The 11,350-nt window shown below is 41.2% G+C and overlaps 2 pseudogenes; one reads left to right on the forward strand and one right to left on the reverse strand.

The window, feature by feature from the left end:
* Positions 1–4,094: 4,094 nt before the first annotated feature.
* Positions 4,095–4,567, reverse strand: LOC142426759 (non-histone chromosomal protein HMG-14 pseudogene; annotated as a pseudogene).
* Positions 4,568–5,606: 1,039 nt separating this feature from the next.
* Positions 5,607–5,818, forward strand: LOC142425402 (ATP synthase F(0) complex subunit e, mitochondrial pseudogene; annotated as a pseudogene).
* The last annotated feature ends 5,532 nt before the right edge of the window (positions 5,819–11,350 follow it).

The following is an 11,350-nucleotide window of genomic DNA, read 5'->3' on the forward strand; positions in this document are numbered from 1 at the left end:
GCAACAAAAGAAAAAAATAGATAAGTTGAATTCATCCAAACAAACAACTTTTGTGCATCAAGAAAGTGGAAAAATAATCCATAGAATGGGGGAAATATTTGCAAATTGTATCACTGCTAAGTTTTTATGGTGAGAATATTAAAAACAACAAAACTTAAAAATTCAACAACAAAAGACAACCCAATCAAAAAATGAGCAAAAGACTTGAACTGACATTTCTCCAAAGAAGATATACAAATGGCCTGTGGGTGGTTACATGCAAAGATGTCCAGTGTCATTAGTCATTGGGAAAATGCTTTGTAACACATTAAATAATTTATTTAAAGTACATTTGCCCAATGATTTCTTGGCTGCTGCTTCCTTGGGCATTGATTGCAGACCCAAGTAAAATGAAGTCCTTGACAACTTCAATTTTGTCTCCATTTATCATGACAGTGCTTACAGCTGTGAGGATTTTTGTTTTCTTTGTGTTGAGGTATAATCCTCACTGAAGGCTGTCGACCTTGATTTTCATCGGTGAGTGCTTTAAGTCCTCTTGGCTTTCAGCAAGCAGGGTTGACCTTCTGCATATGACAGGTGATTAATGAGCCTTCCTCCAAGGCTGATGTCATGTTCTTCTTCATTCCAACCAATGCCTTGTGTTTTGCAGAAAAAATTATATCTCTTTGGGTGTATGTTTTCCTCTGTATTTATGCGAGATAATGACCTGTGATTTTCTTTTCCTGTGGTATGTTAACTCTTCTCCGATTGTTTTGTAGCACTCTCCAGTGAAGGGATCTGGGCTGGAGCTATTCTTTGACTGGGAGGAGGGTTATTGGTTCTTTTTACCTCTGACAGCTTCAATTTCTTCTTTTGTTATAAGCCTGCCTAGGTTTCCTACTTCTGTTTGTGTTAAGTTAGGTCGATTGTATGTTCTGGAAATTTGTGGATCTTGGTTAGGTTTCAAATTGGTGAGAGTAAAATTTCCCATGAAATTCTATAATAACCTTTATTTCAGTTGGTTAAGTTGTGATGCTACCCATTTCATTTCTTATTTTTTTTATTTATGTCATTAGATATTTTCTTTGTCAACTTAGCTAGTGGTTTGTTAAGTTTACTAATCCCCTCAAAGGACCAACTTCTGGTTTTGTTGATATTCCTATTGTTTTTCTACTTTCTGTTTCATTTGTGTCTGCCCATGTCTTTATTATTTCCTTTATTCTGGTGAGAGTGGACTTCTTTGGCTGTACCTTTTTAATTCAAGTTATCAGATTAAATTACTGCTTTTGGATATGTGGGGTTTTTAAAATCGTTTTATTAGGGGCTCATACAACTCTTATCACAATCCATACATCCATCCATTGTGTAAAGCACATTTGTACATTCATTGCCCTCATCATTCTCAAAACATTTGCTGTTCACCTAAGCTCCTGGCATCAGCTCCTCATTTTACCCTCCCTCCCTGCTTTTTCCTCCTTCATGAACCCTTGATAATTTATAAATCATTATTTTGTTATATCTTGCCCTGTCCGATGTCTCCCTTCACCCATTTTTCTGTTGTCTGTCCCCCAGGGAGGAGGTCACATGTGGATCCTTGTAATCGGTTCCCCAGTTATGTGTTTTTTGTATGTGCCTTTATTTCTATAAGTTTTCCTTTGAGCTCTGCCTTTGCTATATCCAATAAATTATGGTGTGTTGTGTCTTCATTTTCTTTTGATTCCAAAAGTTTAAAATTTCATTTTAATATTTCCAGTGACTGTGAGAGTTAGGTGTGTCAACTTGGCTGGACCAGGATTATCAATAGTTTGGCAATTTAGGTGTAGTAAGCCCCCATGATATGACCTAACGCCATGTAATCAACTCCATACTAGGATCTGTTAGGAGCAGTCAATCACCTGTGAGATGATTAGAGTAGAATACAACCCCCTTACAATTGAAAGAAAGTTTCCTCAAGGCTGTAACCTACTTCCTGTATAAGTGGAAGCTGTAGAAAGGCTTGCTTGCTTCTTACAGGTTCTGGATCCTGCATCTGGCTCATTGACCTCCAATTCTTTGGATTTGAGCCAATGGCATGCCATATTACTTGCCAATCCTGGGAGTTATAAGTAGCCTGCTGTGTGATCTGCCATTTGGATCCATCCATCTCTGTAGCCACCAGCCTGCAGTGCTTTTGCTAATCTTGGGTTCATCAACCTCCACAGCTATGTGAGTCAGGAGAAGCCTCCGGTTTAACATCTGACCCATGGAATTTCAACCTACCTGGGCTCAGACTGGGCTTGTCTGCTTCAACAGCTGTAATGAGTAATATTTTTTTTATTTTAAATATTTTTATTGGGGCTCCTAAGGCTCTTATAATCTGTACATACATCAGTTGAGCAAAGCACCCTTATACATTCGTTGTACTCATCATTCTCATAATTCACCTTCCACTTGGGTTCCTGGAATCAGCTCGGTTTCCCATTTTCCCCCCCCATCCCCCTCCCTCCCCGATCCCACCCCTGGTCCCTTGATAGTTTATAAATAATTATTATATCTTATCTTACACTCCCCGGCGTCTCCCCTCACCCTCCTCCCCATTGCCCATCTCCCAGAGAGGAGGTTGCACATAGATCTCCAAGATCGGTTCTCCCTTTCTACACACCCTTCCCTCCTGGTGTTGGCACTCCCACCGCTGGTGTTGAGGGGTTCGTCTGTCCTAGATTCCCTTTGCCTCCAGATCCCCACTGCACCACTGTACATCCTCTGGTATAACCAGGTCCGCAAGGCAAGGTAGAATTGGGGTCATGATGATTGGGAGGGGAGAAAGCGTTCAGGAACTAGAGGAAGGTTTTGAGTTTCATTGTTGCTACACTGAACCCTGAGTGGCCCATCTCCTCCTCACTACCCCTCTGGAAGGGGTGTCCAGCTGTCTACAGGTGGGCATTGGGTCCCCATCATGCACTCCCCCTCTTTCACGGTGATGTGATTCTCACCACCACCCCACCTTTGTTGTTGGAAACCTGGTCTCCTCTGTCCTTCACGGTCACCTATGTTGGTGTGCTGCTTCCGTGTGGGCTCGGTTGCTTCTGGGCTAGATGGCCGCTTGTTTGCTTTCAAGCCTTTAAGTCCCCAGACGCTATATTTCTCAGTAGCCGGGCACCATCAGCCTTCTTCACCACACTTGCTTATGCACACTTTCATCTTCAGCGATTATGTGAGGAAGGTGATCACACAATGATTGTTTTTGTTCCTTTGTATCTGCTACATGGTCCATTCAACACCTTGTATTCGCTTAGGCCGTGTGCTTCTTCTCTGTGGGCTTTGTTGCTTCTGAGCTAGATGGCCGCTTATTTGCCTTCAAGCCTTTAAGACCCCAGATGCTATATCTTTTTGATAGCCGGGCACCATCAGCTTTCTTCACCACCTTTGCTTACACACACGTATGTCTTCAGTGATCATGTCGGGAAGATGGGTATCCTGCAATGGCTGTTTAGCAGGGCGAGGTGCTATTGTATTGGGGGATTATGCATGAGGAGGCCCAATGTCCATCTGCTACCCTACAACTGAACCTATAAATATATGCATATAAATCTATTGCCCCCATAATCATAAATATATTTACATATGTACATGTCTGTATTTAGGCTTCTCTGTATGCACTTTGCCTCCTACTCCTTTCCTCTATTTCCTTTCGCTTTCCTCCTGACCCATTACCATGTTTAGCCTTCATTCTGGATTCAGTAGTTCCTCTCAGTTACCTTGCTCTTGGTCACTCCCTTCCACTCCTCCCCTCCCCTCCCTCCTCTGATTTTGAACCACTCGCTGTTCCCTTGTCCCTGTGTTGGGCGACACCTCCTCCCTTCCCCTACCTCCCACGCTCTCATGTCCCTCCAGGATCGTTGGTCCTGTTGTTTTCTTCTCTCATTATTTGTCCAGCCGATCTTGTCTAGTTGGACCTGCTGACATAGTAATATGTGCATACAAATGGATATGACTTTGACTGCGCCCAAGTGGCCCATAAGAACATGACTTTGACAGAAGCAACATCGACACGCTGATAGGAAACAAAGTTTTAAATGTTCAAGTCATACAAATGCATGACAGTGACTCCAAATTGCCATTAAGAATGTTTGGTATTAGGTGAGACATGACAAACATGAATCAGACTGGGCTTCTTTTTCTCCTGCTTCATCAGAGGCTGCACTCTCCTCGTGTTTCGTTTCTCCGTTTTCCGCAGGTGAATCTTCTTTAGCTTCTTGGTCAGCTACTTCAGCCTGTCGTCCCTTTGCTCCTCTCTTCCCTTTTGCTTGCACTTTTTTGTCCGAAGATTTATCCTTTCCTGGTGCCTTTTTGGGCTTCATCTCCACTTTTGCCGGCGCAGGTTTTGCTGACAATCTCGCCGATCTCCTCTTGGGCTCCTCCTTCACCGCCCCTTCCGCCGAGCTGACCTTCCTCTTGGGCATCGTGGCTGTGGGCAGGGCGCTTGCAGGACGCCTTCGGACCGCTCGGCACCGAGAGCCTTCTCGACGCTGGATTGCTGGCGCTGCCGCTCTGCCCGCCGCTGCCCGAGCTGCTAGGACCTGCGGCGGGGGCGGTGGGAGAACCGGATGGAACCCATGAGTAATTTTTTAATATGGATTTTCCCTCTTTCTAAATGTATATATAGTCTCCCACCTTGCACTGATCTGCTTTTCTAGAGAACCCAGTATAACACAATGACCCAGAGATTTTTAAATAAGGTGTTTTCCAGTTTCTATGTACTTAATTTCTTTTCTTACTTTTTCTGTTATTGATTTTTAGTGTATAGCATATGGTCAAAAAAGATGTTCTATACTATATTAATGTTTTTTCATATATTGAGATTTGTTTTGCCACCTAGAATATATTCTATTCTGGAAAATAATCCATGCGTATTGGATAATATATGCTATGTGACTGTTGAGTGGTGTGTTTTGTTTATGTCTCTTTGAGCTAATTGGTCTCATTATGTTATTTAGATCTTATTGCCACGGGGTTAAAAAAGTTTATAGAAAACTGAATTAGAAGATCATGGAATTTTCCCATGAACTAGCTCATGTTTGGTGTTTCTTTCTAGTTACCTGTCACCTAAGGTTGTGTGTTAAAGTCTCTTATTGTTGTTAGGCACCACCCAGTTGGTTCCAGCCTACAGTGACCCCATGTACATCAGAGAGCAACGCTGCCCTGTTTCTTGCCATCTTCACAGTTGTCCGTATTTTTGAGCCCATTGTTGCTGCAACTGTGTCGATTCATCTCATGGGATTTCCTCTTTTTCACGGCCCTCTATTTTACCAAGCATGATGTCTCACTCAGGGACTGGTCTCTCCTGACAACATGTCCAAAGAATGTGAGTCGAGTTCTCGCCATCCTTGCCTCTAAGGTGTGTTTTACTTCTTCTAATGTCTACTTCTCTCTTCAGTTCTATTCGAGTTTGTTGTATGTGTTTTGGGGTTCTGTCACCAGTGTAAGAACCCTGGTTGCATAGCGGTTATGCATTGTGCTGCTAACTGTACAACCAGTCGCTTGAAACCACCAGCCTCCCTATGGGAGAAAGCGAGGACTTTCTACTCCCATAAAGAGTTACTGCCTCATCGTCGGATTATGCTTCCAGCGCGAAGGTCAGGGACAAGATGCTGTCCCCGTGCAGGTCTTGCTGTTTAATCAAGCTGGCCTACAACTCTGCCTTGTTCCTCAGCATGGCCTATGGAGCCAAGCGCTACAGTTACCTGAAGCCTCGGGTGGAGGGCAAGAGGATAAGCACAGAGGAGAGCGGCAGCAAGATGAACGGAAGCACATCGCCAGGGCACGGGAGGAAGCTCAAGAAGACAGCATCTTAAAATGAACTTCCCACGCACCATCTCCCTGCAGCAGGAGTGGACAAAAGAGTTACGATTTCTGAAGCTCTACTCTGTCTCACACAGTCACTGTAAGTTGGCATCAACTCAATGGCAGTAAGTGTGGTTTTGGTTTGGTCACTGGGTGCATAAATGTTTATTATTAGTTCTTCTTGGTGAATTGACTATAATACCCTGTCTCACAATAAATTTTCATTTAATTTATCACAAATTATTAATGCTTCTCCTGCTCTCTTTTGAGTACTTTTTATTTTATATGTTTTCCACATACTTTGATTTTTAAAATTTGTTTATATCTTTGTGTCTGAGGAGTGTCTCTTTTAGATAACATAATGATGGTTCGTGTCTTAAAAAAAATTTTTTTTCATTTAGTCTGCTACTTTCTGTCTCTTGATTGGTGCATTGAATCCATTTACACTCAATGTAATTAACAATGGGTATGCATTAATTACTTTCATTTTGTAGACTTCTTGAGGGGGAGTTAATGGTTTCTTTGTTCCTGTTAATTTTCTGTGATTTCTTCTATAAATAAAAATTTTTTTCTACCAGTTATTGTTGTTGTTTTGTATTTCTTGAGTTTCTTCTTTATTTTAGTGAGTAAATTTATTAATTTTCTTTGTGGTTGCCCTGAACTTTGCCTAAACCCTCTTTAAAACGAGAAGCTTTGTGATCTCATAGAGGTCCGGGTGGTGTAGTGGGTTATGTATTGAACTTCGTAACCCCAAAGTCAACAGTTCAAAGCTACCAGTTGCTCCAAAGGAGAAAAATGGGATTGTCTGCTCCCAATAAGATATAAGATCTCAGAAGCCTCAAAGGGGCTTCTACTCTGTCCTATGAGCCTGCTAGGAGTTGAAATAGCCTCATTGGCAGTCAGTTTGATTTTTGTTTGTTTGTTTGTTTGTTTTATTTGGTTATATCTTGAAAACACCCTGGTTTCTTCTCCATAAGGAAGTTCTAGAATTATAGCTTTTCTTTCCTATTTTTGTCTAGAAGTTGGCATTATTTACAATTTAAATTCCTCTAGATGCCTTTAGTTGAGTTTTTTTTTAATTCTCTTTTTTAGATTTATTTTGTTTTGAAGTTTTATCTGGGTTGATATACGGATGATGTTGTAATATTTTTTATGTCCTGTTATTGTCTGATGTTGTTCACTAATTCCTTATCTTTAGTATTTCTTGTATGGTGGATCTAGTTTTTACAAATTCTATTAGTTTCTGCTTATCTGTGGATATTTTACCTTCTCCCTCATATTTAAAAGCCAAATTTACCAGATATATGGTTCTTGGTTGGCATCTTGAAAAATTCATTGTGCTTTTGATATAATATACAATAACTAATTGCCTAACCTAAGGTTTTTATCTAGAAGTTTTCTAATGTTCAGTTTTATACTTAGGTATATGCTCATTTGAAGGTTTGTTGTTGTTGTTGTTATGATGTGAAGTAAGAATCTATGTTATTGCTATCTCTTTTAGAATATTTTTAGCACCATTTCTTAAAATTTATTTTTTAAATCATTTTATTTGGGGCTCTTACAACTCTTATCAAAATCCATTCATCTATCCACTGTGTCAAGCACATTTGTACATTTGTTGCCATCATCATTTTCAAAACATTTTCATTCTACTTGAGCCCATGGTATCGTCTCCCCCACCCTCCCTCCCTCATGAACCCTTGATAATTTATAGTATTTTTTCGTGTCTTACACTGACCAAGGTCTCCCTTTACCTACTTTTCTGTTGTCCGTCCCCCAGAGAGAGAGTTATATGTAGATCATTGTGATCAGTTTCCCCTTTCTCCTTCCACCTTACCCTTACCCCGCTGGTATTCTTACTCTCATTATTGGTCCTGAGGGGTTTATCTGTCCTGGAGTCCCTGTGTTTCCAGCTCTTATCTGTACCAGTGAGCATCTCTGATCTAGCCAAATTTGTAAGGTAGAAATGGATCATGATAGTGGGGGGTAAGATGCATTAAAGAACTAAAGGAAAATTATATGTTTCATCGGTGCTATACTGCACCCTGACTGGCTTGTTCTTCCTCCACGACCCTTCTGTAAGGGGATGCCCAAATACCTATAGATGGGCTTTAGGTCTCCACTCCATACACCCCTCATTGACAGTGATATGATTTTTTGTTCTTTGATGCCTCATCCTATCAACATCTCATGATCACACAGGCAGGTATGCTTCTTCCATGTGGGAGTTGCTGCTTCTCAGCTAGATGGCTGCTTGTTTATCTTCAAGCCTTTAAGACCTCAGATGTCTCCCCACCCCCTTTTTAGTTGGCTACCCTCTGTGTCCCAGGATTTGGTCTGGTTGCTGCCATACTACCTGGACCTCATCCCAGGAATGTTTGTATACAGTAACTTAGCCCCCTATACCTCTTTTGCATTTTTAAGCTTACCTCAGTGGACACATGTTGTCCTTGTCCTTTTGTGTTTGGCTTACTTCACTTAGCATAATTTTCTCTGGTTCTTCCCATGTGGCGATGTGTTTCATGCATTCATCACTGCTTTTAGGAATCTGTAGTACTCCATTGTATGTACGTACCACAGTTTTTTTAATCCATTTGTCTGTTGATGAAAATTCGAGTTGGTCCCAATTCTTTGTAATTGTGAACTGTGCTGCAATGAACATTGGAGCTCAGATGTCTGGCCGTGTTTTGTTTCTTGCCTCTTCTGGGATTTCTTAATTGGTAATCCCTTGATAACCTTGTCTATTGCCTCTATTTCTATGGGTCTGTTGAGATACTTGACACCCATTGAGGATAGTCTAGGGAGGGATTGTTTTTCCAAGAATTTGTCCATGTCTTCCAAGTTGTTGAATTCATTGGAGTACAATCCTTCGTAGTACTGTGTAATTATCCTTTTGATCTCACTAGGGTCTGTTGTCTCAGCCCTGATATTTATTCTTTTCTTTTGCTATTAGTAGACTTTTCTTGTTGACTCTGCTCTAGTTGCTATGCCTGTATCGCTATGAAACTTCCTCTGATAACTGCCTTTGCTGTGTCCCCTAAGTTTTGGTACGTCATGTTCTCATTCTCATTGGTTTCTAGAAATTTCCTAATTTCATCTCTTATCTGGGCCAATACATTTTCTTTTTTGCAACAGAGAGTTATCCTCCTATTGTTTGTCCTTGTTTTCTTCATCTTCCTTTTGTTGATTTTCAGCCTTATTGCACAGGGGTAAGAGAGAGCAGTCTCTATGATTTCAATGTGTTTACATTTACGCAGATTTGACAATTGCCCCAGCATGTGGTCTATCTTCGAATATGTGCCACATTGGCTTGAAAAGAATGTGATTTTTTTGTATTTGTGTTGTGGAGAGATCTATAAATATCTATCATGTCTAATTGTAGTGTTTAGGTCTTTAGCCTCCTTCTTGAGTTTCTTTCCCTGTGATCAAACTTTCTCAGAGAGCAGTGTATTTAAGTCACCTACTATAATTATTGAGCCTGTGATTTCTTTGGAGCATTTGATTGACAATTTCAGCAGGTCTCTCATTCGGGAATATAGGTTTAAAATGCATACTGGTTCTTTGTCTACATTTTCCTTGAGCATCATATAGTATCCTTCCTTATCTCCTTTTATTGTTTGCACTTTGAGATCGATTTTATCTGAGATTAGGATTGCAACTCCTGCTTTTTATGAATTGCTGTTTGCTTGGTATGTTTTTCTCTATCCTTTCATTCTCAGCCTATTTTTGTCTGTAATCTTGAGATGTGTCTCCTGTAGGCAGCAGATTAATGGGCTGTGTTTTCCAAGCCAGTCTGTTAGCCTTAGCTTTTTAATGCCTGCATTCAGGCCATTGATATTCAGGGTTTTTAAATCCATCGTTGGACTCTGTGATGTCATCTTTTACCTTTTGTATTGGGTGTTTTCCTACCTGCTTTTCTTATAAGTGTGTTGTGCATATGTGTGTGTGTAGTTCATTCTTGACTTCTTTTCACCCTTAAGCCAATGCTATCTTGGGGGCTGTTTTCTCTTTGTTGCCCTCTGCGTGGGGTTGTTCTATGTGGTGGTCTCTTATTTGTGCTCGGTGTGTGCTATTCTGCTCATACTGGGTTGGCAAGAGTCTTTTGGAGTGCTGGGTTTCTTTTAGCATATTCTTTGAGTTTTTCCTTGTCTGGGAAGAATCTTCTCCATCTATCTTGATAGATAATTTTGCTGGATAGAGTATTCTTGGGCTTTCATTATTTCCCTTCAATTTTTGGAATATGTTATTTTACTCTCTCCTCTTCTTTATAAAGTCCATTGATAGGTCTGAGCATATTCTTTATTTTTTCCCTGTGCCTCCAGCCCTCATATGCACCAGTGTACAGCCTCTGCCCTATCCAGCCCTGCAAGGTAGAATTCGGATCATGGTAGTTGGGGGGAGGAAGCATCCAGGATCTGGGGGAAAGCTGTGTTCTTCATCGGTGCTACCTCGCACCCTAATTAACCCATCTCCTCTCCTAAACCCCTCTATGAGGGGATCTCCATTGGCCGACACTTGGGCCTTGGGTCTCCACTCTGCACCTCCCCCTTCATTCAATATGGTATATATATATATATACATATACACATATATATACATATACACACATATACACATACACACACACACACATATATATATATACATACAAACACACATATATATTTTTTTGCATGATGCCTTATACCTGGTCCCTTGGCACCTCGTGATCGCACTGGCCAGTGTGCTTCTTCCATGTGGGCTTTTTTGCTTCTGAGCTAGATGGCCGCTTGTTCACCTTCAAGCCTTTAAGACCCCAGACACTATCTCTTTCGATAGCCGGGCACCATCAGCTTTCTTCACCACATTTACTTGTTCACCCACTTTGGCTCCAGCACTTGTGTCGGGAGAGTGAGCATCATAGAGTTCCAATTTAATAAAAGAAGGTATTCATGCATTGAGGGAGTGTTTGAGTAGAGGCCCAAGGTCCTTCCGCCACCTTAATACTTAACCTATAAATATAGACACATAGATCTATTTCCCCCTCCTCCTATATATATTTGCATGTACATGTCTTTGTCTAGACCTCCATAAATGCCCTTTGACTCCTAGTTCTTTCCTCCATCTCCCTTGACTTTCCTCCTGCCCTACTACCATGCTTCGTCGCCACCTGGGCTAGAGTATACCTCTTCTCTAAGCAACCTTACCCTTGATCATTTCCCACCAGGCCTGCCACTCCCCCCTCTCTACCATTTGGGGTCCCATGTTTTTCCCTTGTCCTTGTGTTTGTTAACACCACTTCCTTACCCCCCCTACCCCCCACCCCAATTTCAGAACCTTTATATGTTTTAGATTGTTTTCCCCTAGCTGCTCTCATGAATTTCTCTCTTTCCTCAAAGTTGGATAGTTTAACTATTATGTGCCTTGGTGACTTTGTGGGATTCAGTGTAGCTGGTGTTCTTTCAGCCTCCTGAATGGTTGTCTGATTTTCATTCATTAAGCTGGGGGAGTTTTCCTCCAAGAATTCTCTATTTTTGCAGTTGACTTCTATGTTTTTTGCAGTTGACTT

The sequence above is a fragment of the Tenrec ecaudatus genome, chromosome 14 (genome assembly GCF_050624435.1).
Source record: "Tenrec ecaudatus isolate mTenEca1 chromosome 14, mTenEca1.hap1, whole genome shotgun sequence".
Lineage (NCBI taxonomy): Eukaryota > Metazoa > Chordata > Mammalia > Afrosoricida > Tenrecidae > Tenrec > Tenrec ecaudatus.